Below are 27,369 nucleotides of genomic sequence, written 5' to 3' on the forward strand. Positions count from 1 at the left end.
AATATGCCAATTTTTTTGAAAATAATGCCAGTTTTCCGCCTAAAGGTGCTGCCATTAAAGCTTTGCTTGGCATGCAAAGGAGAAAGTCATTGTGTCTGCTTTCTGAATGGCTGTGATCTATCCTCTCCACCTCTTGGTGTAGGTGCTTGCCATTGTCTGGCTCTGAATGATCCTTGAGATTGCCCTCTACCCCTCGGGCGCCTGTATCTACCTCTTTGAGGTCTGTCCGTGGCTGGAAAGGACCAATTTTTTGAAGGCCAGTTTCTGCTGAAACGTGGAGGTTGTACCTGTAGGAAATCTTTCACTGTTTGCATTGATCTTGCCTTTTCCTCCATTTTCTTTAATACCTCCCTCAGCTTTAACACCAAACAATACATCTTTTTGAAGAGGTGCATCTAGTAATTTAGCTTTGACATGATCTGGTAAGGTTTGCTCTTTGAGCCAAGCATGTCTACGTATGACAGACCCTGTAACAGCAGCTCTACATGAGGCCTCTAAAGCATCAAAACCACACTGCAAGGTATGTTTACCCACTTGCTCTGCACTATGCAACAAATCCTGCAACTCCTTCAAGTCTGGTTGTTCAGGTTGTGTCATTTTGTTTTTCAACTGAGATAACAAAAACGGTTGATACTTTAACATATGGAACTGACAGTTTAATGCCCTCATGGTTAAAGTGGCCGAGGTGTATACTCCCCCCCCCCCCACCTTTCTAAAGCTCTGGAATCTCTCTCTGAAGGTAATGGGTTTTTGGCAGTAGAGGCCTTAATTCCCTTGGGACCCTGTGAAATAGTTTCTGGGTCAGCAGCATGGCTTTTGTATAGGAATTGGTGTGAATCAGGAACCCGGTAATACCAGTCAGGTTTAACAGGAGCTGGAGGTAAAGAATCTGGGTTAAGGCTGGCCTCTGTTTACACATCATCTAGTATGTCCAAGACAGGAGGGATAGCCAGAGGCCTGTGCTAAGGAAGCAAGAGAAAATCCCTGAGCCTTTTCTTGGAATCTGAGTAATCTTGGCCTTCCCAGTGGAAGTGTTCCCTCAAGGTATGTAAGGTTTCCCCAAAAGAATAGTCCTCAGGGGGGGAGACAGAGGGAATGGACTCCTCAGCATCAGAATCTTCAAAAGGGGAATATGAATATTCCTGGTCCTCAGAATGTTCTGTGGTAATAGAGGCTTGGTCTGAGGAAGGGTAGTCTTAGTCCAATCTGGGCCTTTTGTCCGAGGGGGGTTGAGAACCCCTGATAAGAGTAATCAAATCCTCAGCCATTTTGAGCATCTGTTGTTTAGGAATGGGGCCTTGAGAGGGGGTATGTGGTCCTTGTTTTTTTAGTTTTCATGGCTGCTTTAGATTTTGTGAAAGCCTTAATAGAGAAGGAGGAAGGCCTGAAGACACCTTGAGAAATGGCAGGCCCGTCTAAACTTTGGATTTCCCCGCCAAAAGTGGCATCGGTATATGTAGTCGGAATGGGGGCCGAGGAGCCTGCGACCTCGGGCACAGAAGACACCGGTAATGAAGTGTCATCGGTACTCAGGGGCTGCGTAGGCGCCTCGCTGAGAACTGGAGAACCGGCAGTCTGCCTTAGCGTGGTGTCGGTAGAAGTCACGGACCTCGTATGTCGGTCCTTATCTTTGCGTCTTTTACTCAAAACTGGAGTCTGAGTATCCGATGACATAATGTAATTATATTTTTTACCAAAATAGTGTTGGGCGAACTCCGCCCGACGCTTAATAGTGCGTTTGTTGAATCTAGCACAAAATCGGCAGACCGAGACGTCGTGGTCTGGGCCTAAGCAAGGAATGCAGAAAGAGTGGAAATCCTTATGCAGTATTTGCTTCCCACATGAAATGCAATTATTAACTTTGTCTGACATCGGTCTGAGGCAAGAAAAGTTTCCCCAACGGGGTACTTAGCTTTCAAGAAGACTTCGGCTGAAAAATTTTCGTAATCACAGTGTGCGCATATAAGCCAAAGGTTGGAAATGCACATTAAATAAAAAGATCATAAACAGGTGGAAGTCATGGCTTTCATCTCAATGGTTACTCTGTCCATATTGCCATGGAATGTAAAAGCCCCTGCAGGCATAAACAAAAAGCAGTGTGTCAAATATTAAAAAATGTAGGGTGCAACTAGCAATGCTGCAGGAGACAAATTTGGTTAGAAATAAGCATGTGCATTTGACAAAGATGACTTCAAGGTGGACACTAAGCAAAATATCAGGAAGAAAAAGGGAAGTAATTCTGACAGCTAGAGGGGATCCAACAGTGACAGAGGAAAAATAAAGATAATGGTACATTTGTGGGAGTAACAGTCAATTGTCAGAAGAGGATGACAGCGTTGGTCTGCATTTAGACTCCACCAAGAACTATAACAGAGTTTAATTTTGAGGCGGAATAACCGGCTTTCAAGGAGAGATTATTACTTATGGGAGGGGTATGGAACTTCATTTGCAATATAATTTGGGTGTATCAAGGGGGCCTAGAAAAGAACATATAACAAGAAAGGGTAACATTTCCAAAGAAATAACAGAGAATATTTGGAATGGAAGATGTGAACTCATTAGTAGGAAATAGGACAACGTATATATTCCACAGCTTGCATCAATTAGGCTAGACTGGATAGAATTTGTATTTCACTGGAGCACATGTATTTGATGGCTTCGGTATATCCAATAACTATTTCAGATCACGCATTTATAAAAACAAAAAGATACAGTGGAACTGAGTAAAAATAAAAGACCCTGGCACTCATAGCTCTCAACCTCTTAACCTCTTATCACAAGCAATCTGGACAAAGCCAAAAAAAAAAATGGAGGACAAAGGCTCAAAAATAGGGAAAGATTTTAAATATGGCTCTTATAAACTTAGAAAGTTGCTAGCATAACATGATTTGTGTAAGAATGTATTTTCTGCAGGATATGAAGTTAAACTCATTTGTATACAATTTAATTAATTCAATCCTCAATGACTTGCCAGAAAACCACAAATTTTATGAGGAACAAACCCCAAAATGAGCCAAAAATCTGGACAGTTGAGAGCTATGCTGGCATTTTTTCTACTTGCTTGTTGAGAGACTCATTTAAAAATGGGTAGTGGAAATTATTCACAAGTTACTAAGGAAAATACTTTAGAAAAAGATAGCTAGTAAAATGAAAATTACATTTAAAATGATAGAAAAATTGAAAGGTATAAAATGATAGAAAATGTGAAAGTTATTGGACAGTAGTCTTAGAAACTACATACAGGGGGCTGACAAAGGTTGAAGTGCTGCAGAAGGAGAGGAATCTGACAGAACAAGCACAACTGCAGTGTGCTAAAGGAAAATAGGAATAAGGACAGTATGCATGCATTTAGAAAGCAAAAATAATTGCTCAACAGCAACCTAACTCCAGAGCACAAAGACATCTAGCACAATGGCTTAAGCAACAGAAAGAAGAAACAGTAGTTGCCAAACTTGGGGAGCCTATGACGAGCAAAATAACCAGAGATTCTATTCCAATATTTTATTTATTTATCCAACCAAGATTTTCAGCAGTGGAAAATAAAGTTAGGGAAAGGCACACAAGTATTTTGGGAAGGGATAGGTGCTTGGGTGACCTGAGAAAGGTATTCCCACAAAGTAGCATATGCATGCTCATACTGCTTCAGACCTTATGGATTAAAGCTGGCTGAATTCCTTACCAGCTACTGAAGTCAGAGATGGAAATTTTCATGAAAATTTTGCAGAGGCGCAGAAAAATGGGTAAGCCAAGAAAATGCACAAACTGAGATATTCATGGAAGACGATATCAATGTTAGAGGAAGATGAGGCTCAACAATTAGCCAAGACAGGAAAAGGACAACATAAATGTTGATGTATAGAAATCAAATAAGGAAGTCTCGAGGAACAGCTGGTATTCCCGTGGAAGTTAAGGAGGGGAGAGTGCAATGAAGGTTGGGACTTTTTTATAACAGTATTTAAAAAAAAAGGGGGGGGTGGCACCACCATTTTGGAAAAAATGTAGTGGTGGATATATTATCCAAACAGTAAAGAATTTCCAAGGCATCACCAAAAAATGATATAGATCAGTGAGGTTTTGTGGAAGGGAGGCAAAAGTTTGACTATCAACATAAGAAACTGGAATTTTATTTACAGGTATGGACATGAGATACAAGCAGCAAAGACGTTTTTAGTTCCTTTAGTTTTACATAGGGGGTCAGGCATATTTTTATCAGAGAGGTTGTGGACAATAAAGTGTAGATCTGGGAGGGGAGGAGAGCAACAGTTAAGTGGCACACGTTGATTCACCCAACAGAACAAGGTTTTAGCATTACCTGATTTGAAGAGATATTTTAGAGCTATGCAGTCAAGGCTCATCTACATAATGAGTAGAAGGTTATAATCCAAAGTGGAAAGGCATGCTTGAGGTTCAAGAAATAAGAAGCAGCATCCAAAGTTTCACTCTCTACTTAAGGAGAGCCACCACCATACAGATTATATTCATAAAGTTGCAGAAAGTATTCTAAGAACTACAACAACGGAGAAAGATCCTTCAACATGGATAACAAGTAGGGGTACAGAAATAGGTAAGATGGGGATGGAATTTTACTGGAAAAGACTGGCAAAGGATTCAAGGTACTTGGTGCAAATAACAAGTGGGAAGGGTTCAACAGAGTGGGATGATGTGAAGAAGCTGTTTGGGCTGCAAGTTAGAGACTGCCTTCTCTAGCAGGCACTGAAAATATGGGCAAGAGAGAAAGACGGGGGAGAACTAAATGAAAACCCTGTTCTGGTAGAGGTTTTAGCTGACCCTAAAAGAGAAGCTGCTGATAAAGAGTAATTAGCAAGGCTCATAAAAACTGCATGACAACTATAAGAAACAGGAGGAGATTGGAAGAGACTGGAATACCAATTTATACGGGTATAATGGGAAAGCATATGTATGGCTCCCAAGTAAGCAATAAAGTTTAGAAGGTTTTGCATTTTTTGCTTGGAAGTGTTTCTGGGGATATTTAATACACCAAGCAGAATTAAGAATTATTTCCTCAGATATATAGCAAATATTGGAGGTGTGACGGGGAAAACAGTTAACTGGGAACATGTTTTTTGGGAGTGTAACGAAATGGCAGATTTTAGAAATTCCCTACAGAATACTCATTTCAGAAATATTGGGGAAGCAAATGACTATAAATTAGGAAAGGATTCTTTTTAAGTTTGGACACAAGATCTGAATTGCCTAGAAAAAATAAGGCCTTCTTAAAGTTTAATTACTGGTTATCAAAAAAAAAAAAATTACTAGAAAATGTAAATCAAAATGTAAACCAAACTGTATTTGAAATACTAAACATTGTGAGAGAAAAACTGAAGTGGATTTTTTAGAAAAAGGAACATTACATGGAAATAAATGGAATTTGTGCAAATAATGCATGTAAAGATGTTCAGGAGAAAGAGTAAGGTTTAATAGAAGGCAGGAATTAAGCAATTTATATAATGTTGGGCTAAAATGACAGCTGTTATAACCAAGGTTATGTATAACGTATGTAAATGAAAAATGTTAATATGGTGGTTCTTTTCAGTGTGTGCCCATGTCTTCATTGATATTTACTTTTTTTAAACACGCGTTATTAAAGAGGAGCAGACGATGGGGATCTTAAGGGAATGAGGGTGATCATCAGGAATTGATGAACAGGAAACATCAAAAATCTGAAATGTTCTCAGGTAATCCAGATCAAAACATCTCACTATTTTTGAAGAGGAAATTAAGCAATGGATGGCAAAACTATTTTTTGACTAGCACAGCTGTCATATCAGATCTTCCCTTCCTCTGGGCAATAATCTATGCAGCATCACCAAGATATCCAAAAATACCAAGTCTAATAAAAGATAAAGGTAAACGATGACTTAGAATGAGCCTAAAAAAAAGTTATGTCCTTACCATAACGTTCCATGTGGAGTGTTCATCTCGCTTTGTTCTTACACACGGGTTCCGAGTCGGCCGCATCGCAAAGCTCTGCATCTCAGAGAAGCTCGAGACCAGCCCATATCCCACAATCCTCCCTGCCATTACTCAGATCTAGTTTGCAAACAAACCAGACCAAAAATCCAACACCTCAGGTGCAAGAACTACACACTCTCTCAGGCATTCAGAGACACTCTCTCACCATAGCAATAACTAAGGGTAGTAGCATATACCCCATAATACACAGGACCATATACCCCGGAAGGGGTTAAGACAAGTCGATCAGAATCTAATCCTACCCGTTCTTCCAAAATACGTGGGGAGGGGAAGGGAGGGAATGTAAGAACAAAGGCGAGATGAACTCTCCACATGGAACGTTATGGTAAGGACACAACTTCTTTATGTGAGTGTTCAATCTCGCCGTTTGTTCTTACACACGGGTAGCGTCCCTAGCTCCGTCACCCCGAGTGACTTATGGAAGAATGTTCCTAAGCACAGTGGAACCAAAAGATGTCCTGTCTTTGGAGACTTTGTCCACTCTATAATGAGTGATGAAAGTATGTGGCTTAGACCACGTGGCTGCTGCACAAATCGTGTCTAAAGGCAAGCGAGCTGCATGAGCCAAAGAAGTGGAGACGGATCTGGTAGAATGGGCCTTAGGTTTGGTGGGTAAGGCCTGATTTGACTTAGAGTATACAAAGGCTATACAATCAGCAAGCCATTTAGATAATGTACGTTTAGTAATTGCCATGCCCTTTTTATTGTCTGCAAACGCGACAAAGAGCTGATCTGTCTTCCTGTAAGTTTTAGTCCTATCCAAATAAAATCTTAACTGTCTGTGAACATCTAACTTGTGCAGCATATACTCCAACTTGTTAGTATGGTTCTTGAAGAAGGTAGGGAGTTCTATGGATTGGTTAATATTTGTAACTGAACATACCTTTGGAAGGAAAGATGGGTTTGTACGTAAAGAGACTATCTGGATGGAAAATCAAGTAAGGTGGTCTGACCGATAATGCTTGCAGCTCTGACCCTCTTCGAGCTGAAGTAACAGCAACGAGGAACAGTGTCTTCCACGATAAGAACTTTAGGAGGCAGGACGAAGCAGGTTCAAAGGGTGGCAACATGAGTTGTGACAGTAACAAATTTAAGCTCCATGGAAAGAAAGGTTTTCTGACAGGCGGTCGAAGATGGAAGGTTCCTTTCATAAAGGCCTTACAAAGTCTGCGAGACATAATGGAAGAACCGTCCTCACCAATATGGAAGTTTGATATGGCCGCCAACTGTACTCTTAGTGTGGAAGTAGAAGCTCCTTCGTGAAAGAGGATAGATAAGAATTCCAATACTTTATGTAGAGGAGCTACCAGGGGGTCTAAGTGTTGGCTAGACGCCCAGTACACAAAGCGTTTCCACTTACTCCTGTAAAGTTTTGTAGTGGAAGCTTTATGAGAAGCAACCAGAATGTGTTGAACTGCCGGGGAAAGTAGATCAGACCTGGCTAGGCAGGGAAGCGGAGCAGCCAAGCTGCTAGTTTGAGGGACTGAAGAGACAGGTGAGGAAAGTACAGTTTTGTACCTACCATAAATGTAGATGTCCGAACAGGATAGCATCTGCAGTCCTAACAAATGGGTTGTCCTGTCATCAGGCAGCCCTTCGGTCGGCCGGATTCCAAAGTCTGGGTCTGGCCTCGGCTGGTGTCGCACTTCACCCGACGTCATCTCTGCTGGTCTTCGGGTATAAAGGCATCAGCCGACGCCATTTTCCTCAGTGTTTCTTGCCCCAGATGCCAGTAGCCCTCTTAGATAGCTAAATTTTTGGGTAAATGCCAATGTTTCCCAAAAAGTAGAAGGCAAACACAAAAAATATGCATGTATGTACATATATACAAACAAATACACCATAAGAGATCCCCCCCCCAGCTAGCTATTAGGTGGGCAATACCCTAGGAGTACCACAGAGGGGAAGGAGGGTGGATAATCCTGACTGCAGATGCTATCCTGTTCGGACATCTACATTTATGGTAGGTACAAAACTGTACTATGTCCTTCAAGGATGCATCTGCAGTCCTAACAAATGGGTAGAATACCATAGCCAAAGTAGGGGAGGAGGAATAAGAATTATGGTGTAGTTAGGATCCCTTGCAACACAGCAGTGGCAAACCCTGCTCGGGATCTAGAGTATAGAGGCAAGTTATAATGCCTGGCAAATGTATGCACGGAGGTCCAAGTAGCAGCCTCAATAATGTCCTTGGTAGCCACTCCTCGTAAGAAGGCTGTGGTAGTGGCTGTAGCCCTTGTAGAATGAGGCCTTATGTTCTGTGGAATTTGCTTTCCATGATAGGAGTAACAGAATCTTATGCAATTTCCTATCCACTTGGAGATTGTCCGTTTGGAAATTGCTTTTCCTTCCCTTCCTGTTGCATAGGCTACTAGGAGCTGGTCAGTTTTTCTATTGCCCTTGGTTCTGTCCAGGTAGTAGCGCAACTGTCTATGTACATCCAAGGTATGCAGCAGTCTTTCCCCTTTGTTCTGTGGATTGGGAAAGAAGGTAGGTAGGTGGATTGCCTGGTTTAGAGACACTCTGGATACCACCTTAGGCATAAATGTAGGATTAGTTCTCATGGACACTATCTTGATGGAAGATTAGGAAGGGTTGTACTGCCATTAAAGCCTGTAGTTCCGAAACCCTTCTTGCTGAAGTAATTGCCAGTAGGAAAGCAGTTTTCCAGGATAGGTGTTGAAGATCTGCTGTTGCTGCTGGTTCGAATGGAGGGAGTGTCAATTTTTCTAGCACAAAATTCAAGTCCCATGCTGGTAATGGTGGTTTCCTAGGAGGTTTTACATTCTTAATTCCTCTGAGGAACTGCCTGAGTAGAGGATGCGAGAAGACAGGGGGATTGAGGCTGTATTCTGCAGAAATAGCTGATGCATGTATCTTGATGGAGGAATAGGACAGGCCAGTATGTAGGAGCTCTGCCAAATACTCCAGGATGTTGGCAATATCTACCTTTGACACACCTTTCCCTCTTTCCGTACTCCAAATGACAAACCTTTTCCATTTTCCTGCATAGTTCCTTCTAGTAGAAGGTCTGCGGGCTTCAAGGATAATGTCTTTAACCCTTTGGGATAAATCTGGGTTAGATGCTCTTATGTAATGTTCCAGGCAGTGAGTTGCAGAGTTTTCAGGTTTGGATGCAAGATGTTGTAGTTGCTCTGAGTCAACATCAAAGGAATCAGGGGTAGAGTCCACGTTCCCCCCCGAGACATGCTCCTCAGTAATGGATACCAATGTTGTCTTGGCCAATTTGGAGCTATCAGAATTATCCTTGGACGTTCCTCTTTGATTTTCAGTAGTACCTTGTGCATCAAAGGAAGGGGTGGAAATGCATATGCTGTCAGGCCTTTCCAATTTAAGGATAGAGAGTCCACCTTCCAAGCAAGAGGGTGGTATGTCCTTGTGCAGAATTTCTTGAGCTGGTGATTGAGTGGGGATGCAAATAGGTCTATTTGTGGCATTCCCCATTCTTTGTGATGGCCTTGAAGATGTCCGGGTGTAGCATCCATTCGTGAGCATCCGAGATAGTTCTGCTTAACATGTCTGCTAGGATGTTTTCTTTTCCCGGTACAAATATTGCCTGTAATTGAATGTTGTAGCTCAGAGCCATATTCCACAGGTCCAGAGTCATTCGGCATAGGGGGTATGAATGAGTGCCTCCCTGTTTGTTGATGTACCACATGACTGTGGTGTTGTCTGTCCTTATCATCAATTGGCCCTCTTTGAGGAATGGTCTGAAATTCTGGATTGCTAGTTTTACTGCCAGCATTTCTTTTTGATTTATGTGCAGGTGTAGTTGATCTGGAGTCCATAAGCCTTGAATGCACTTGTCCAGCACGTGTGCCCCCCAACCGAGGTCTGAGGCGTCCGTTGTGATAGTTTGGCTTGCTTGAATGTTGTGGAAGGACAAGCCTGGGTTTGCCTGGCATGTCTGAGCCCACCATAGGAACTCTTGTTTCAGGCATGGAATTAGTGGTATTTCGGTTTCTAAGCTGTGCTTGTGTTGAGACCATAAATTCTTTAGGTACCACTGTAGCTTTCTCATATGCAGTCTGGCATGGGGGACCAAGATTATGCAGGATGCCATGAAACCCAAGGCCTGCAGTACTTTCCTTGCTGTTAGTTTGTTCTGCTTTGCTAGTGCCAAGAAGTACAGAGGAAGTTGTTCTTGTTTTTCTGCAGTTAGGAATGCCATCTGTTTTACTGTGTCCAATTCTGCACCCAAGAATGTTATTGTCTGGGATAGTATCAGTTTTGACTTTTTTAAATTGACTGTGTATCCCAGGGCTTGTAGTAAGCAAATGACTCTTTGTAAGTCTTGTGTCAGCTTGCTTTTGTTGTCCGCTTGTATCAGGCAGTCGTCCAGGTATGGATACATTTGGATTCCCTGAAGTCTGCAATGAGCGATTACTGATGCCAGACATTTCGTGAATACTCTGGGCGCAGTAGATAAGCCAAAGGGCAATGCTGAGAATTGATAATGCTCTGATCCTGCAAGAAATCTGAGGTATCTTCTGCAAATTGGTCGTATGGGGACGTGCAGGTATGCCTCCTTGAGATCTAGAGTTACCAGCCAATACTCCTTGCCCAGCATGGGAAGAAGTTGGTGTAGGGTCAGCATTTTGAATTTTGGAACGATGATTAATGTGTTTAAAGCGGACAGGTCGAGAATAGGTCTCCAACTGTTCTCTTTTCTTGGTACTAGGAAAAGTCTGGAGTAAAATCCCTTGCCCTGTTCTGTAGGTGGTACACTTTCCACAGCTCTCATCTTTGTTAATTGAGCTATTTGTTTTAGGGCTTCTGACTTGATTTGGTGGCAGGTTTGGCATTCCTCTTTTTGCTGGTAAGGTGTGGAAATGAAACCTGTAGCCTTGGTCTATAGTTTGCAAAATCCAGTTGTCTCTTGTGATATAGTGCCAGTTTTTTGAAAATAAGGCTAATTTTCCGCCTAAGGGTGCTACTATTTGTTCCCTGGTAGGCGGTGTTAGAGCCAAGTCACTGTGATTGTCCTGTTGCAATGGTAGTGGTTGTATCTGTGCCTCGTTGGTTATTGCCTTGCCACTGGCGTCCCCTGTAGGCACCTCCTCTGGATTGATTTCTGCCTCTGGAACGTCTATTCCTGCCTCTCTGATTTTTAGATGAGTCTGGAAAGGACCAATTTTTAGAAGGCCAGTTCCTGCTGAACCTTGGAGGCTGTACCTGTAAGAAATCTTTAACTGTTTGCACAGATTTTGCCTTCTCTTCCATTTTCTTCATTACTTGTTGGGCAGGAGAACCAAATAGACTGACCTTGTCCATAGGAGCATCTAATAGCTTTGCTTTAACATGATCCGGCAAGACCTGCTCTTTCAACCATGCATGCCTTCTTATAACTGTGCCAGTCATGGCTGATCTAAATGAAGCCTCCAGTGCATCATAGCCACATTTTAAAGAATGGTTACTAACCTGCTGAATGTTATTCACCATTTCTAGAACATATTTCTTATCTAAGGAATCATCAGAGGACAGTTTCTTAGTTAACTGATCAAGCATAAACTCCTGGTATTGGATCATATGAAACTGACAGTTCAAAGCTCTAGCTGAGAGAGTAGCAGAGGTGTATACTTTTTTACCCCATCTCTCTAAGGACCTGGATTCCCTATCAGAAGGGAGAGGGTTTTTAGCGGAGGTCGAAACTACTGCCTTAGGCCACTGGGAGATAGTCTCCGGATCTGCAAAAGGAGCCTTGTATAAGTGGTGATGAGTGTCCGGTACCCTGTAGAACCTGTCGGGCTTAGCAGGGGCTGGAGATAAAGTATCAGGAGCAGAGCAAACATCATTAAATGCATCATCCACAACAGGAAGAACTGGAGGTATAGCTAAGGGCCTATGTTGCGGTAAGTGTAAAAAGGTCCTAAGCCTTTTTCTTGAATCTGAGAAATCTTGTCCCTGCCATTGGAATTGCTCTCGCATGGCATGTAAGGTTTCCCCAAAGGAAAATTCCTCTGGTGGAGAGGCAGAAGGAATAGATTCTTCAGCATCAGAATCTTCATAAGTAGAAAGAGGAGCCTCTGGATGGTCTGTAATGTCTGAGTCATCAGAAGAGTCATCTGAGGAGCCTGGCTCAGGGGGCTCTGCTCTAGGTCTCTTTTCCGGAGGTTGTGAGGCCCTGTCTGGGTGAGATTGGGATCCCCTTATTAAAGAGATGAGATCCTCTGCCAGAGTAAGCATTTGTGAACTGGAGCTGGGCCTGTGAGAGGGGGGCTTAACAGGCACTGATTTTGCAGTTTTGGCTGCTTTAGCCCTGGCAAAGGCCTTTATAGACATGGCTGCAGGAGGCCTAGCAGCACCACGTGCTGGGGTAGAGACATCCAAAGGGATGGTGTCCGATAACTCTAGAGAAACCACATTAGTAGGCAAAATTTCAGAGGCCGATTCAGCTAGGGTAGAAGGGGCCTCGGTAATAGTCATGGATTCGGCTGTAGATTGAACCGTTTGCTCGGTTTCGGCCGAAACAGAGACACTCGCGGTTTGCTTAACCGTGGTTTCGGCCGAAACCACGGACCGCGAGTGTCGGTCCTTTTCTTTGCGTTTTTTAACAATTTGGGTAGTCGGAGGATCCGACGGCATAATGTACGCAAAGTCTGAGCCGAAAAACTGTTCAGCAAACTCCGACCGACGCCTAAGCGTTCGTCGGTTGAAGGAAGCACAGGCTAAACAAGCTGCTACGTCGTGGTCTGGGCCTAAACAAGGTAAGCAGTAAGAGTGGAAATCTTTATGAGGTATTTGTTTCTCACAAGTTAAACAGTTATTTACTTTTTCTGACATCGGCTGAGGCAAGAAAGAGTCCCCAACAGGGTACTTAGCTTTTAGAAGTCTTCGAAGTAGTATTTGGTAGTATTAATCTCTGGATCTGATCGACCGGCACTTGCGAACAGCTTCTGCTTCGGGCGCCACGCGGCAAGAAAGACTGAGGTAAATGGCGTCGGCTGATGCCTTTATACCCGAAGACCAGCAGAGATGACGTCGGGTGAAGTGCGACACCAGCCGAGGCCAGACCCAGACTTTGGAATCCGGCCGACCGAAGGGCTGCCTGACGACAGGACAACCCATTTGTTAGGACTGCAGATGCATCCTTGAAGGACATCTCCCGACGAATGAGTCAGTAGATCTGGTACTGGGTCCAGAATCCACGGTTCCTCTGTTTGATGGGCTCGAAGAAAGGGGAACCATATCTGCCGAGGCCAGAATGGGGCTATGAGTATTACTGTCCTTTCCAGGTTCCTGGCTTTCTGTAAAAATCTGGGAATCAAGGGAGTAGGTGGAAATGCATATAGGAGACCCAGGAGCCAATCGTGTATCAGTGCGTCCCTGGGGACATCCCCTGGAGGGGGTAGAAGGGCAAAGTAGCTTCTGCATTTTGCATTCAACGGGGAAGCAAATAGATCGCAGCAAGGCTGGCCCCATTTGCGGAAGATCTTTTCCGCCGTCTGTGGATTGAGGGACCACTCCCGAGGTAACAGGATGGCTCTGCTCAACCTGTCCGCAATGACGTTGGATGACCCCGGGATGTGCATTGCTATCAGAAAGTGACCTATGGACTCTGCCCATTGCCAAATTCTCATGGCCTCTCTGCATAACGGGTAAGACCTGGTTCCCCCTTGCTTGTTTATGTACCAGACCACAGACATGCTGTCCGTCTGAACTGCTACTGTTCCTAGAGGTAAGAGGGCTTGGAAATGTTGCAATGCCAGGAACACCGCCCTCAGCTCCAGAACATGTGTGTAGAGTGTACTCCATGTTGGACCATTCCCCTTGGACTGTTCTTCCCTGAAATAGGCCCCCCCCCACCCTATCAGGGAAACATCCGTGGTTATTGTGGCCGTTGGACTGGGTAGAACAAACGGACGACCCATAGTGAGGTTCCGATTGTACACCCACCATGAGAGGTCTCGTCTGCAAGAGTCTGTTATCAGAATCTCGTGTGCTAGGGGTAAGTGCTGGAAAGACCACTGCGCGAAAAGCAGCCATTGTAGGATCCTCATGTGTAATCTTCCCATAGGAACTGCGATTAGTGACGCTGCCATTAGTCCCAAAACTTTCAACACCAGTTTGGCCGGGGCTTTCTTGCTCTGTAGTAGAAGAACCTGCTGTTTGAGGGTTGACGCCCTTATTGGAGGGAGCTTTAGCAGTGTTAATCGTGTATCTAGGTCTGCTCCGATGAATGAAATGTGCTGTGAGGGCGATAAGCAAGACTTTTCGAAGTTTATCGAAATCCCTAGGTGGGAACAAAGGTCAACTGTGTAGTCTCAGACTTGTAAGAGGCGACGCTCAGTGGTGGCGGTGAGGAGCCAGTCATCCAGATAGGGAAACACCTGGAATCCTTGTCGTCTCAAGTGAGACGCAACTACTGCCATGCATTTGGTGAATACCCTGGGGGCTGAGGTGAGTCCAAAGGGCAGAGCTTGAAACTGAAAGTGACTGGCTCCCAGCCGGAAGCGCAGGTGATCTCTGGACGATCTGGCCATTTTGATGTGGTAGTACGCGTCTGAGATCTATAGAGCACATCCAATCGTCCTTCTGTAAGAATGGAAGGATCGATTGAAGCGTGACCATCTGGAACGTTTCCTTCTTCACGAAGGTGTTGAGATTGCTGGAATCCGAAGTAATATTTAGCCAGGCCAGTGGGTATAAAGCCAAGCGACCCCCGACTGCCTCCAGAGCAGGACAGCCGGGCCTCCCTTCAAGAGTGCTGGAAAGGCTTCCCAGGGACGGAATCCCTGTTGCCTTGGTTATGCGGACCCCCTCTGAAGCCGGGGCGGCGTCTTCCATTTCTACCCCTCCCCTCTGCCTCTGGAGGGGGTATCACTCTTTGTGGCTTGGAAAGATCCCGGATTCTTACGGAACCACATTTTCCCGTCTCGTTGCCCTTTGGGGTACGGTTTAGTTGGAGTGGAAAAACAGACCGACAGCAGACAGGGTCTTTTCCTCTTGGTTACACCGAGTCAGAGTCTCCTTAACCTTGGGCCCGAAGAGTGTGGCACCATCAAAAGGGGCATTGGCAAAGGAAGACTTGAAGGCTCCCGCAAAGGAGCACAGCCGCATCCAGGATTGTCTTCGAAGAGCAATCGCTGAAGCTGCAGCTCTATTCGATCCTTCGGCCGCATACGAGATGAGCCTCATGGATGAGTTTACTATGGAGGTAAGGGTGTTAAGTTGTGCTGTTACCTTATCTGAAACAGCAGCATCTGTGTTACCCTGGAGGGTATCTGTCAGCTCCTTGATGAGATCCCTCCGCAGATGTGTGAAATGAGTCAAATAGTTTAGCGAACGCATGGAAAAAGTCGCTGAACTAAAAACGCGCTTCCCGTATCTGTCCATAGTCCTAGAGTCCTTATTAGGAGGATGAACAGATGAGGAAGACTCAGACATCTCCTTTTTCGTGGCTGCCGCCACCACCATAGCGTCGACCGGAACTCCCTTGGTGAGATAAGTCTTATCCTGGGGGGCGGTGATAAATTTGTTTGGTTTTCTAGGGACTGGTTCCACTGTGTCAGGTGCCTCCCACGCCCTTCGAGCAATCAATTCCATTAATTCATCGAAGGGCGGAGTCACCCAGGAGGTAGAAGGTTGAGCCCCAAAAGCCTTCAGCAGCACCGACTCGTCCTCAGTGGGGGCTAGGGATTGCCAATCACCCCTCTGTTTCAAGATCTCCAGGATGTCTGCAAATGACACATCCTCAGAGGGTGATTTTGGGGACCCCTCTGCCTCATCCAAGTCGGTGTCAGACGTTAGAGAGATTCCTGTGGGGAATCTATGTGCCTCCTCTTGCGTTTCCTCGGGACCTCATCAGAGGGGGCTTCTTGTGAGGCCTCCAAGGAACAGGGGAACCCTCTGGGGGTGGCTGAGGCAATGGGGCTCTACGCTTTGGATGGGTCGTGGGGGCAGAAACAGAAAGCGGCCCTTTTGGGGAAGGAGAAAACGCCTCTGATGAAGTGGTTGTCTGTGCAGACAATACTTTCCTCATAAGGTCAAAAGCCCCTGAACCCTGGGTCGAGGACTCCCCCAGTTCCGAAGAACACGGGAGCATCCCAGACCCAGGGGCCGTGGGCTCCAACCCCGAGGACGGAGCCGAGCTAGTCTGCGCCGAGGCCCCGAGAGGGAGAGTCGGCACGACTCTCGGTCCCGGAACAGAGGAGAGACCATCGGCTCCGCGACTCCCCTACCGGTTCCAAAGGAGTCGAAGTCAATGGTGTCGATCGTGCAATGGACGGTTTCGGCAACGAGGGCTCCACTATCATCAGGTCATCCTCTCCCGGCTCCGAGATCTGGATGGGTCTCGAAGGAGGACCCGTTGGAGATATGGGGAGGCCTTCTAGTTTCGACACCAACTGGGAGGAAACTGCAATCAACTTGGAAAGGGCAGTGTTTTCCATGAGTTTCTGCACGACACGATCCACATCTGTCTCAGATAACGGGCTGGAAGAACGGGTCGAAGGAGCCGAAGATGGCACCGACCGAAGAATGGACAGTGGCGGCAGCTCCGACACCGGTTCCAAGATCTGGGGCTCAGTGAAAGATAAACGTTCGACGCTCGGCCCCGAGGTCTGTGGAACTGGCGAACGAACCTTAGAAGATGAACTCGGAGCCGATGACATGGGCTCCGACATCTTCGACCCCTTCGTGGATTTAGAAGCCTGATCCGATTTGTCCAAAGCCTCTTGAAAGGCAAGCTTAAGTAATCCTCTGTCTATAAGCTTCCTACGTCTATCTGTCATGACCCTCCCGCTAAAGGAATGACATATAGAACAATCCTCTTGAAGGTGGAGAGGGCCAAGACAGTAAACGCAGGACGCGTGATTGTCAGTGATGGACATTTTCTGCCCACACTGACATCTCTTAAAGCCGGATTTTGCTTTTTCCGACATGACTAAAAGTAACACCTCAGTAGGTTGATACAAGAAAAAATAACTATTAATAACTAATTCCTATATACACACACACACATATATATATATATATATATATATATGTATAGAAAATACCTATATAAGTATAACAAAAAACACTTCACAAAACCACACCGAGAGAAAAAGGGTAGGCCACAAAAAGGTGCCTGAAGAATAAAATGAGGAATATTATAATAACCACCACACACACACCACTTCTATATTATACTAAGTATTAGAAACTTATTTATGCAAAAAAAGTAAGCAGCTTATCTGAAAGTAACAAATTATCAAATTTTTCTGTGGTCCGAGCTCTCCTCTATCCGATCTGTTGCAGCGGCAAACTAGATCTGAGTAATGGCAGGGAGGATTGTGGGATATGGGCTGGTCTCGAGCTTCTCTGAGATGCAGAGCTTTGCGATGCGGCCGACTCGGAGCAGAGGATCGGCTCCGAACCCGTGTGTAAGAACAAACGGCGAGATTGAACACTCTCACATCAACAATGTAAAAGCTCTGTCTGCATCCAATGATTATGGTAGCAAGGACAGGACTGAAAATATATGGCAAAGTCTATAAGCTATACAGTAGAGGTCATATACAACTTTAATCTGTACTGACATATGGGCAATAACTTACAAGTCAGTTAGCTCTATGGCACAGACAAATCAAGCTTTAACTGCATCCTAGACAACCAGATCAAGGTCATTAGCCCCAGTGCTGAAGCAGCCAACTACGAATGGGGTGAAGTAAAGGGGCTTTATCTTCTTGGTTCTCCTAGGACAGAGGGGAGCATGTGTGTAAGGATAGGTATGCTATCCAAACTTGTTAGCAGAGATTCTAAAAGGACAAGGTAGTCTGCAATCTTGCAAATCACTTGCAGAAGCAAAAGTCTCAAGTAGAACCAACTGCTCTCCCAAAAATCAGAAGCAGTACTGGGCATACATGGGAAAATAACACTTAAACACCATAAAATCATTCGATGGCTGCACTGCCATTAGTTATCTGGCAGAGAACAAATGGTCACATTAAAGTGAGAAAGGGTAAAAAGCTACACTATAAAGCTAATGTAGTGATTGTTCCAAAGAGTAAACCTGTTTTCTAATACAAAAAGGAATGTTCTGAAATGAAGTATACAACTATGTAGTACCATATATGCCAACACACAGTCTCAACAGTATGCTCACTTGTTCACTACAGTAAAGAAATAAAAGATGTATTGCATTACTAAAATGTTTACACCTACATCAGTTGAACTGTATTCTCTGTTCCTTAAGTGAACATGAATATGTCTGGAATATAAAAATGCAGACAAAGAAATTAGGGACATTCTGGATGAAGGAATGTAATATTCACATCTTCCAGTAAAGTTTCATATTGGCATAGTGTCTAACTGTTTCACTATAAACAGATCAAACTTTGTTGTAGATGGCAGCAACATGAACCCTTAAGCTTCAAATATAATACTGATGAATGTCTGAGGGAAAGTGGGTTGCATTAGTGGTGATGGTATTAATGCCATTAAATGTAACATTTGCAACAAAAAGGCCATGCTTACAAAAACTGTGGACACAACTACCCTCTGCAAAATTATTAAAACACAAAATACTGGGAAAAGGGTAGGATTTTAATGTAGACCAGCAGATGAAAGCAAAAGGATAAACAGGATTTAGAGTAAGGGAGTGTAGGTAAACTAAAATGCTAGGTAGATGAGGGTACCTGAGGAAGGGAAGACAAATAGTAGACAAACGCAAAGTTAAGATAGGGAATGCAATGCAAATAAAGATTTGAAAAGCAAAAACAGTGAAAAATAAATTGTAAGTAAAAGGAAAGTCAGTACTTAATGCATGTAACCTCTGCTTGGAAGGAAAGTACATAAAAGGAAATAAATGAATGGATAAACTAGACCTACACCACAAAATTACACACGTAGAAACACAAAAACATTCGCAGAGGCTCTCAATAATAATCAGCTCAAGCAACGGAGACCTACAAAGCAGAAACGCAAGCAACCTCCACCCCCCAACACAACCCAAATGACACAGCCCAGACTCAGTGTGCCAATAAACCACAGCCCATAAGGCAAAACAACGTACCCAACACACTAGTCATAGGTGAGGCTATAGTCAGGCACACTGATGTCCCACTCACCAGGCTAAACAAGGAGGTTACTATCAGCTGCCTGTCGGGAGCCAGGATCCGCCAACATAACCCACGCACTCAGGTCACTCCACAGCAAGTACAAATATGACTTTGTCATTGTCCATGTTGGTGTGAATGACCCGAGATGTACCTCCTTGGACTACATGAAGAGACATAGAAGAGCTCTCCAATCTTGTAGCCCAGGCAGGTATGACCCTAGCCCTGAGTAGCATCCTGCCATCGCCCAGAATGGTACAAGTACAAAATGACTGACAAACAATTGGCTAAGCTTCTGGTGTCATTCTAAGGGAATCCAGTGTGTCTGCATGGGACGACATGGTCGACAGACCACTATGCTTTGCCACAGATGGCCTGCACCTGTTGCCCCTGGGATTCCAGATACTGGCTAAGGGTCTTGCCGCCCCTACAGTGCCTTTTTTAGGCAAGGTTCAAATGCCAAATTCATCACTGTAACAGGAACAGGTAAGCAAAAACTGAGGGTAATGCTAGAAGTCTAAATCTCAAAATGCACTCACTCGAGGCACTCCTTAAAATGGAGAACATAGATATCTGTGCAGTGACTGAGACCTGGTTCAAGGCTCTAGAGAGCACCCCTGCATTACCAGGCTATAACCCATATCACACTTTTCGGCCATCTAACCTGGACAAGAACATCAAATGCAGAGGTGTATCCATATTCATTAAGGATATCCACACCTCCAGGACAGTTGCACAGCATAATGCATCCGAGGTTTTCCAAGTGCAACTAACTCTGGGCAAAACTGCAATCCAAATTGTAGCTTGCTACAGATCCTCCACCATGCCCCAGGATTCCCACTCCTCTTGTCTTGATATACTGGAAAATATTAGGGTTCATCCAAACACCCTAATAATGGGCGATTTCAACTACCCCACCATTAACTGGGAAAACTCATGTACCAACACCTTCACTCAACGTTTTCTGGAATTCATAAATTCCAATGCCCTGGATCAACTTATCCACACCCTAACCAGGGCAACAATATCCTAGACCTAGTCATTACCAACATGAGTGACAGGTGTTCTACACCTGAAGTCAACTCCTCATTGGTCAGATCCAACCATAAGCTAATCATCCTAGATGTCCGCATCCCGCCCCCATCCGCCATTAAAGCAAACCACGGTAAAAAAATTTCTCCAAAGCCAACTTCATGCTTCTTAAGACAGAAGTGGCGAACTTCATAACACCCATGCTGATGGACAAAACAGTTATGACTGCTGAATCCTACAAAAATGCACTCTAAGCACTTACACGAGTGCATGGATCATGCTATCTCAAACAGAACCAAGATGCTATCCTCCAAAAAAGAGAAAACAATCTGGTGGTCCCTGCCATAAACAAACTCTACAACAGAAGGAAGAAACTGTTGTAAAAGAGAGTGGAGGAGCACCCTGGTCAGCCTCAGTAAGAAGCTGAGATCCCTTAGGAGATGCTCCAAAGCTAGCTACGAAAACAAAATTGCCACTGATTCTAAGGGCAAAGTACAGTTTTGTACCTACCATAAATGTAGATGTTCGAGTGCTCATACAGCTGCAGTCATAACAGATGGGTTATCCTGCCGTCAGGTGGGTCCTCGGTCGGCCGAATTCCAAAGTCTAGGTCCGGCGTGGGTTGTAGTCGCTTCTTCCCTGACGTCAGTGCGGCAGGGGTATAAAAGAACCAGCCGACGCCATCTTCTTCAGTTTTTCTTGCCCCAGATGTCAGGTGCCCCCAGAAGGAAGGCAAAACATAAACTTATGTAGTCATGCAATATAGAATAATCAAAAAAAGTAGTTGCAAGCGAATACACCATAAAAGAATACCCCAAATAGGTTGTATGAGAAGGTGTTTGTCATAAGGCCTGTCCTAAGAGGGGATGGAGGGAGGGAAACCTGGACTGCAGCTGTATGAGCACTCTAACATCTACATTTATGGTAGGTACAAAAAGTACAGTTTTGTACCTACCATAAATGTAGATGTTCGAAGATCCACATTGCTGCAGTCCTAACACTTGGGTAGTCCGCTGTCCCAGTCGGCCCGAATACCAAAGTATATGGCTGACGTCGGTCAAGGCGCATTAGTCTGACGTCAGGACGTCAGGACACAAATGCGCATGACCGACGTCATATCCTCAGTCTTTTCTTGCCCCAGATGTCAGAAGACCCTAAAAAGATAAGGCTAAAACCAAAAAACACCACACACTCCTGCACCAAATATATATACAATATATACAAATTTACAAGAGTATAACCTCACCCACACAACCACCCCTAAACACAGAGGGGAAGGAGGGAGGTAAATTGGACTGCAGCAATGTGGATCTTGAACATGTACATTTATGGTAGGTACAAAACTGTACTATGTTCTTCATACCACATTGCTGCAGTCCTAACACTTGGGTAGAATCCCAAAGCAGAGGTAAGGGAGGCTGGCAAATCATAAGGAAGCAGGAGCTGACAACATGCCCTGCAAAATAGCCGTGGCAAAACCAGCCCTAGATTTAGAGTAGAGAGGAAGGTGGTAATGCTTAGAGAAAGTATGCACTGAACTCCAAGTAGCTGCCTCCAAAATATCCTTAGTTGCCACCCCTTAGAAATGCTGTTGAAGTGGCAGTAGCCCTAGTGGAATGAGGCCTAATCCCAGCTGGAATCTCCTTGCCATGATGGGAATAACAAAATGCAATGCAAAACCCAATCCACTTAGAAATAGTTTGTTTTGACACAGGCTTGCCCTGAGAACTCAAAGCAAAAAGAAACAAACAACTGCTGAGACTGCCTAAAATCCTTAGTCCTGCTTAAATAATAACGCAACTGCCTGTGTACATCTAAAGTGTGCAAAATCTTTTCCCCCTTATTTTGGGGATCTGCATAAAAGGTAGGCAAATGAATAGTTTGGTTTAAAGCCACACTAGAAACCACTTTAGGCATAAAGGAAGGATTAGTACGTAAAGATACCCTATCCTTATGAAAAATCAGGAAAGGCTCAACCGCCATAAGGGCCTGCAATTCAGTAGGAGCTCTACGTGGGGGTCTTATATTCTTTGCCCCTCTAAGAAATTGCTTGAACAAAGGATGAGAAAACAATGGTGGGTCACAATCATAGTGAGCTGAAATTGCTGCAGCATGAATCTTAATGGTAGAGAAAGACAAACCTTTGTCCAATAACTCAGTAAGATATTGAAGAGCCACACTCAAATTTGGCTCAAACATCCAAATCCTTTGCTGCACACCAAAATAAAAATCTCTTCCATTTTCCTGCGTACACTTTCCTTGTACTAGGTCTTCTGGCTTCCATAATCACATTCAAAACTTGTTGAGGAAGCTGAGACCTGCTATGGTTCAAAACAGAATATGCCAAGCTGTTAGATGGAGAGTGAAGCTTGACGTTGAGCAGATGCCCGTCCTTCTGAGACAATAGGTGTGGAATCAAAGGTAAGGGCCATGGAGGCTTCCTTACCAGACTCCTCAGCAATGGGTACCAGTGCTGCCGAGGCCAATCTGGAGCTATTAAAATCATCCTTGGCTTGTCTTGTCTGACCTTTAGAAGTACCTTTGGGAGGAGAGGCAGAGGTGGAAAGGCATACACATGAAGATTTTTCCAACTGAAAGAAAGAGCATCCACTTTCCAGGCTGTGTGATGAAACCTTTTAGGTGCAAAACTTTGGCAGCTGGTGGTTTAGTGGAGAAGCGAACAGATCTATGTCTGGAGTTCCCCATGACACTGTCAATGTCTGAAATACATGAAGATCCAGTTTCCACTCGTGGGGATCCATGATTTGCCTGCTTAACACATCTGCTAAGGAGTTCTGTGCTCCTGGCAGAAACCTTGCTTGAAGATTCAGCTGCAAGCTTAGCAGTCTCCCACAAAATCATTGCTTGCCTGCATAGAGGATAAGAATGTGTTCCCCTTGTTTGTTGATGTACCACATGACAGTTGTGTTGTCTGTTAGAATCAACACCTGCCCTGGAAGAAGTAAATCCTTGAAAGCCAGTAATGCAAACTGGACTGCTAACATCTCCTTCATGTTGATATGTAGATGCTGCAGTCTGGCAGGCCACTTGTCTTGTATCCACTTTCCATTCAGATGAGCTCCCCAAGCTGTGTCTGAGGCATCTGTCGTTAGAATCTGACTCGCCTCTGGCGGGTCACAGAGAGTCCCTTGTTTAGGTGACATTCCTGAGCCCACCACAAAAATTCCTTTTGAATGCAAGGTATTATTTGAATGACAGTGTCCAAATCCTGGCAGTGCTGTGTCCATACATTTTGAGATACCATTGTAGCTTCCTCATATGCAGTTTGGCATTGGGAAGTACCAGAATACAAGATGCCATGAACCCTAAGGCTTGAAGGACTGTCCTTGCAGTCAGCCCGGACTGATGAGATAGTTGATGGAAGTAAAGAGAAAGATTCTTTTGTTTGTCCGGGGTTAAAAAGGCCATCTGGGTTGCTGTATTCAGTCTCACACCCAGAAAGCACATGTCTTGAGAGGGTACTAGACTGGACTTTATTTCGTTCACAGAATACCCTAGGCATCTTAGCACTGCTATCACATATTCCAAATGCTGAAGAAGCATGTCCTTCCTTGAGCCAGAATCAGGCAATCGTCCAAATAAGGATAGATTTGTATTCCTTTTAGCCTGAAGAAAGCTATCACTGGAGCCAGAACCTTTGTGAATACTCTGGGCAGTAGATAAGCCAAAGGGCAATGCAGAGAACTGATAATGAGAATTCCCAGCTCGAAACGCAGATACTTCCTGCAAATTAGTCTGATAGGAACATGAAGGTAAGCTTCCTTGAGATCCAAAGTTACCATCCAGTGATCTTTGCCCAGCAGAGGTAGAAGCTGTTGTAACGTCAACATTTTGAACTTGGGAATGTCCAGATAAGTGTTGAGGATAGACAGATCCAAAATTGGTCTCCACGTGTTCCCCTTTTTGGTACTAGGAACAGGCGAGAATAAAATCCTAGGCCCCTTTCTGGCACAGGAACCGGCTGAATGGCCCCTATTTGGAGCAACAGAGAAATTTGCTTGTGAGCCTCTTTCCTTTGTTGAGGAGGAATGTCTGGCATGCCTTTGAAAGGAGGCAAGGTATGGAAATAAAACCTGTAACCGTGGTGAATGATATCCAATACCCATCTGTCTTGGGTAATTAAACTCCAGTTTTCTTTGAAAAGTGCCAACCTTCCTCCCAAAGGTGCTGCCAGGCGAGAAGATTCTGGCAGCTGAAAAGGCAGGCCATTGTGTCTGTTTACGAAAGGACTGACCCCTGCCCTCACCAGAAGACTGAGCAGGTGAACTCCTGTTCTAGGCCTAAAAGAACCTTGAGCTCTGCCTCTACCACGTCTAGACCTACCCCTAGACTGGGAATCATAAGCAGGATATGTCCACCCCTTGGTAGGCCAATTTCTACTAAACTTGGAGGCTGAACCTGCAAAAAATCTTTAACAGTCTGCATAGACTTAGCCTTGTCTTCCATTTTCTTTAGAACTGCTTCCACAGGCGAACCAAACAACACATCGGATTGTAAAGGAGCATCTAAAATCCTTGTTTTCACATGCTCAGCTAAATTCTGATCCCTCAACCAGGCGTGCCTGCGAAGAACCGAACCAGTGGCAGCCACCCTCGAAGAGGCCTGCATAGCATCAAAACCACATTGCAAAGAATGCTTACCCACCTGTTCAGAAACATGAACTAAATCCTGCAACTCTTTACACTCAATACCTTCCGCCAAAGCATCTACCTTAGACTTTAATTGTGAAAGGAGATAATTTTGGTATTTCAACATGTGAAACTGGCAATTCAAAGCTCTCATGGCCAAAGTGGAAGAAGTATACACTTTCTTTCCCCATCTATCCAAAGCCCTAGCCTCTTTATCTGGAGGAACAGGATTTTTAACAACAGAAGCCTTAACACCTTTAGGCCCCTGTGAAACAGTTTCTGGGTCTGCCCTAGGACTCTTAAAAGATACTTATGAGCTTCAGGCACCCTATAATATCTATCCGGTTTAACTGGAGCAGGAGGCAAAGAGTCAGGGTTCAGAGAAGCCTCTGCAAAACATCCTCTACCACATCTAGAACAGGAGGTATAGCTAAAGGCCTATGCTGGGGTAGAAACAAAAATTCCCTAAGCCTTTTCCTGGAATCAGAGAAATCCTGACCTTCCCATTTAAAATGCTCCCTCATGGAATGAAGAGTCTCTGAAAATGAAAAATCCTCAGGAGGAGAAGCAGAAGGAGTAGAATCATCTACATCAGAATCAGAGTAAGGGGAATACTCCTGCAAGTCTTCAGCCGAAGACTCAGAAGCATCCGAACACTGCTCAAAACTCCCAAGCTCAGGTTCCACCCTAGGCCTCTTATCAGGAGGGGCATAGAACCTCTAATCATTGTAATCAAATCTTCTGCCATCTTAAGCATATGCTTCTTAGGTACAGACCCTGAAGAACTAGGGGTAACACCTGAAACCAAACCTGGCCTGCCCCTGGGAGAAGCCTTGGAAACAGCAGGGGAGGGCCTAACCACCTTAGGAAGGGAGGGAATAACAGCTACCTGAGAAGCCCCTTCCGCCTGGCCTACCTCCTGAGAGGTAACATCTTGTAGTAATAAAGTCTCTCCCTGGGATTCCAAAGAAATGTCCGGCTGAACCTCTGGCTCCACCGAGCCCTCTAAAGAACCGACGTCCGGTACGGACGGTTCTTCCAGCCTAGGCTTTGCTGTTTTGTCCTTGCGCGTTTTGGCGAAGCGGGCGACGGAGCACCCGACGGCATTTTATAATTACACCGCTTCCCAAAAACTAACCTGGCACAATCTAATCTTCTCTTAATCGTGCGTTTGTTAAATCTAGCACAAGAGCGACAGCCAACAACGTCGTGCTCAGGCCCTAAGCAAGGTATACACAAGGTATGGTAATCCCTATGAGGTATCTGTTTCCCACAAGAAATACAGTTATTCACTTTTTCTGACATCCGGTAAAATACTGAGGCAAGAAAAAACCAAAATATTCCCCAACGGGGTACTTAGCCAACTTGGATTCGGTCTGAAACTCCGACTGAGATTTTCCGAAGAACGCCAACCTGCACTTGCAAAACTGCTTCTGCATCGGACCATGCGGCAAAAAAGACTGAGGATATGACGTCGGTCATGCGCATTTGTACCCTGATGTCCTGACGTCAGACTAATGCGCCTTGACCGACGTCAGCCATATACTTTGGTATTCGGGCCGACTGGGACAGCGGACTACCCAAGTGTTAGGACTGCAGCAATGTGGTATGAAGAACATCTGTACTATGTTCATCGTGCATACAGCTGCAGTCATAACAGATGGGTAGAATCCCAAAGCTAAGTAGGGGTGGCAGGCACTAAGTGGAACTAGGAGGAGCCAGGATGCCCTGCAAGACAGCTGTGGCAAATCCCGCTCTAGATTTTGAGTAAAGTGGAAGGTGATAGTGTTTGGAGAAAGTGTGCACTGAACTCCAAGTGGCTGCTTCCAAAATGTCCTTGGTAGGGACCCCCCTGAGGAAAGCTGCAGAGGTAGCTGTGGCCCTTGTAGAGTGGGACCTGATGCTTGAAGGCACAGCTTTTCCATGAAATGAGTAATAAACGCGTATGCAGTGGGCTATCCATTTTGAGATTGTCTGTTTGGAGATAGCCTTTCCTTGAGCACCTGTAGCATAGGACACACGGTTGCTCAGATTTCCTGAATGGCTTTGTCCTGTCCAAATAATAAACGTAGTTGTCTGTGAATGTCCAAGGAATGCAGTAGTCTTTCCCCTTTGTTTTGTGGGTTAGGGTAAAAGGTAGGTAAAGTGGATAGTCTGATTCAAGGCTACACTGGATACTACCTTTGGCATAAAGGTAGGGTTGGTTCGTAAGGAAACTCTGTCCTGATGGAAAATGATGAAAGGTTGCACAGCCATGAGGGCCTGTAGTTCTGAAACCCTGCGTGCTGAGGTGATAGCCAGAAGGAAGGCTGTTTTCCATGACCAATATTGTAGTTCTGTTGAAGCAGCTGGCTCAAATGGAGGCAGGGTCAGTTTTTCCAATATGAAGTTGAGGTGCAAGCAGGGGCTGGTGGTTTCCTTGGGGGTTTTATATTCTTAGCCCCTCTGAGGAACTGTCTTAAGAGAGGATGAGAGAATAAAGGAGGATCCGTGTTGTATTGTGCAGAAATGGCTGAAGCATGGATTTTGATGGAGGAGAAGGAAAGTCCACTGTTTAACATCTCAGCTAGGTACTGTAATATTGGAGGTATATTTATTACCCAGGGATTCTGGCCCTTTTTCTGATTCCAGGC

The sequence above is a fragment of the Protopterus annectens genome, chromosome 1.part0 (assembly GCF_019279795.1).
Source record: "Protopterus annectens isolate FY-2018-M chromosome 1.part0, PAN1.0, whole genome shotgun sequence".
Taxonomy (NCBI): Eukaryota; Metazoa; Chordata; order Ceratodontiformes; family Protopteridae; genus Protopterus; species Protopterus annectens.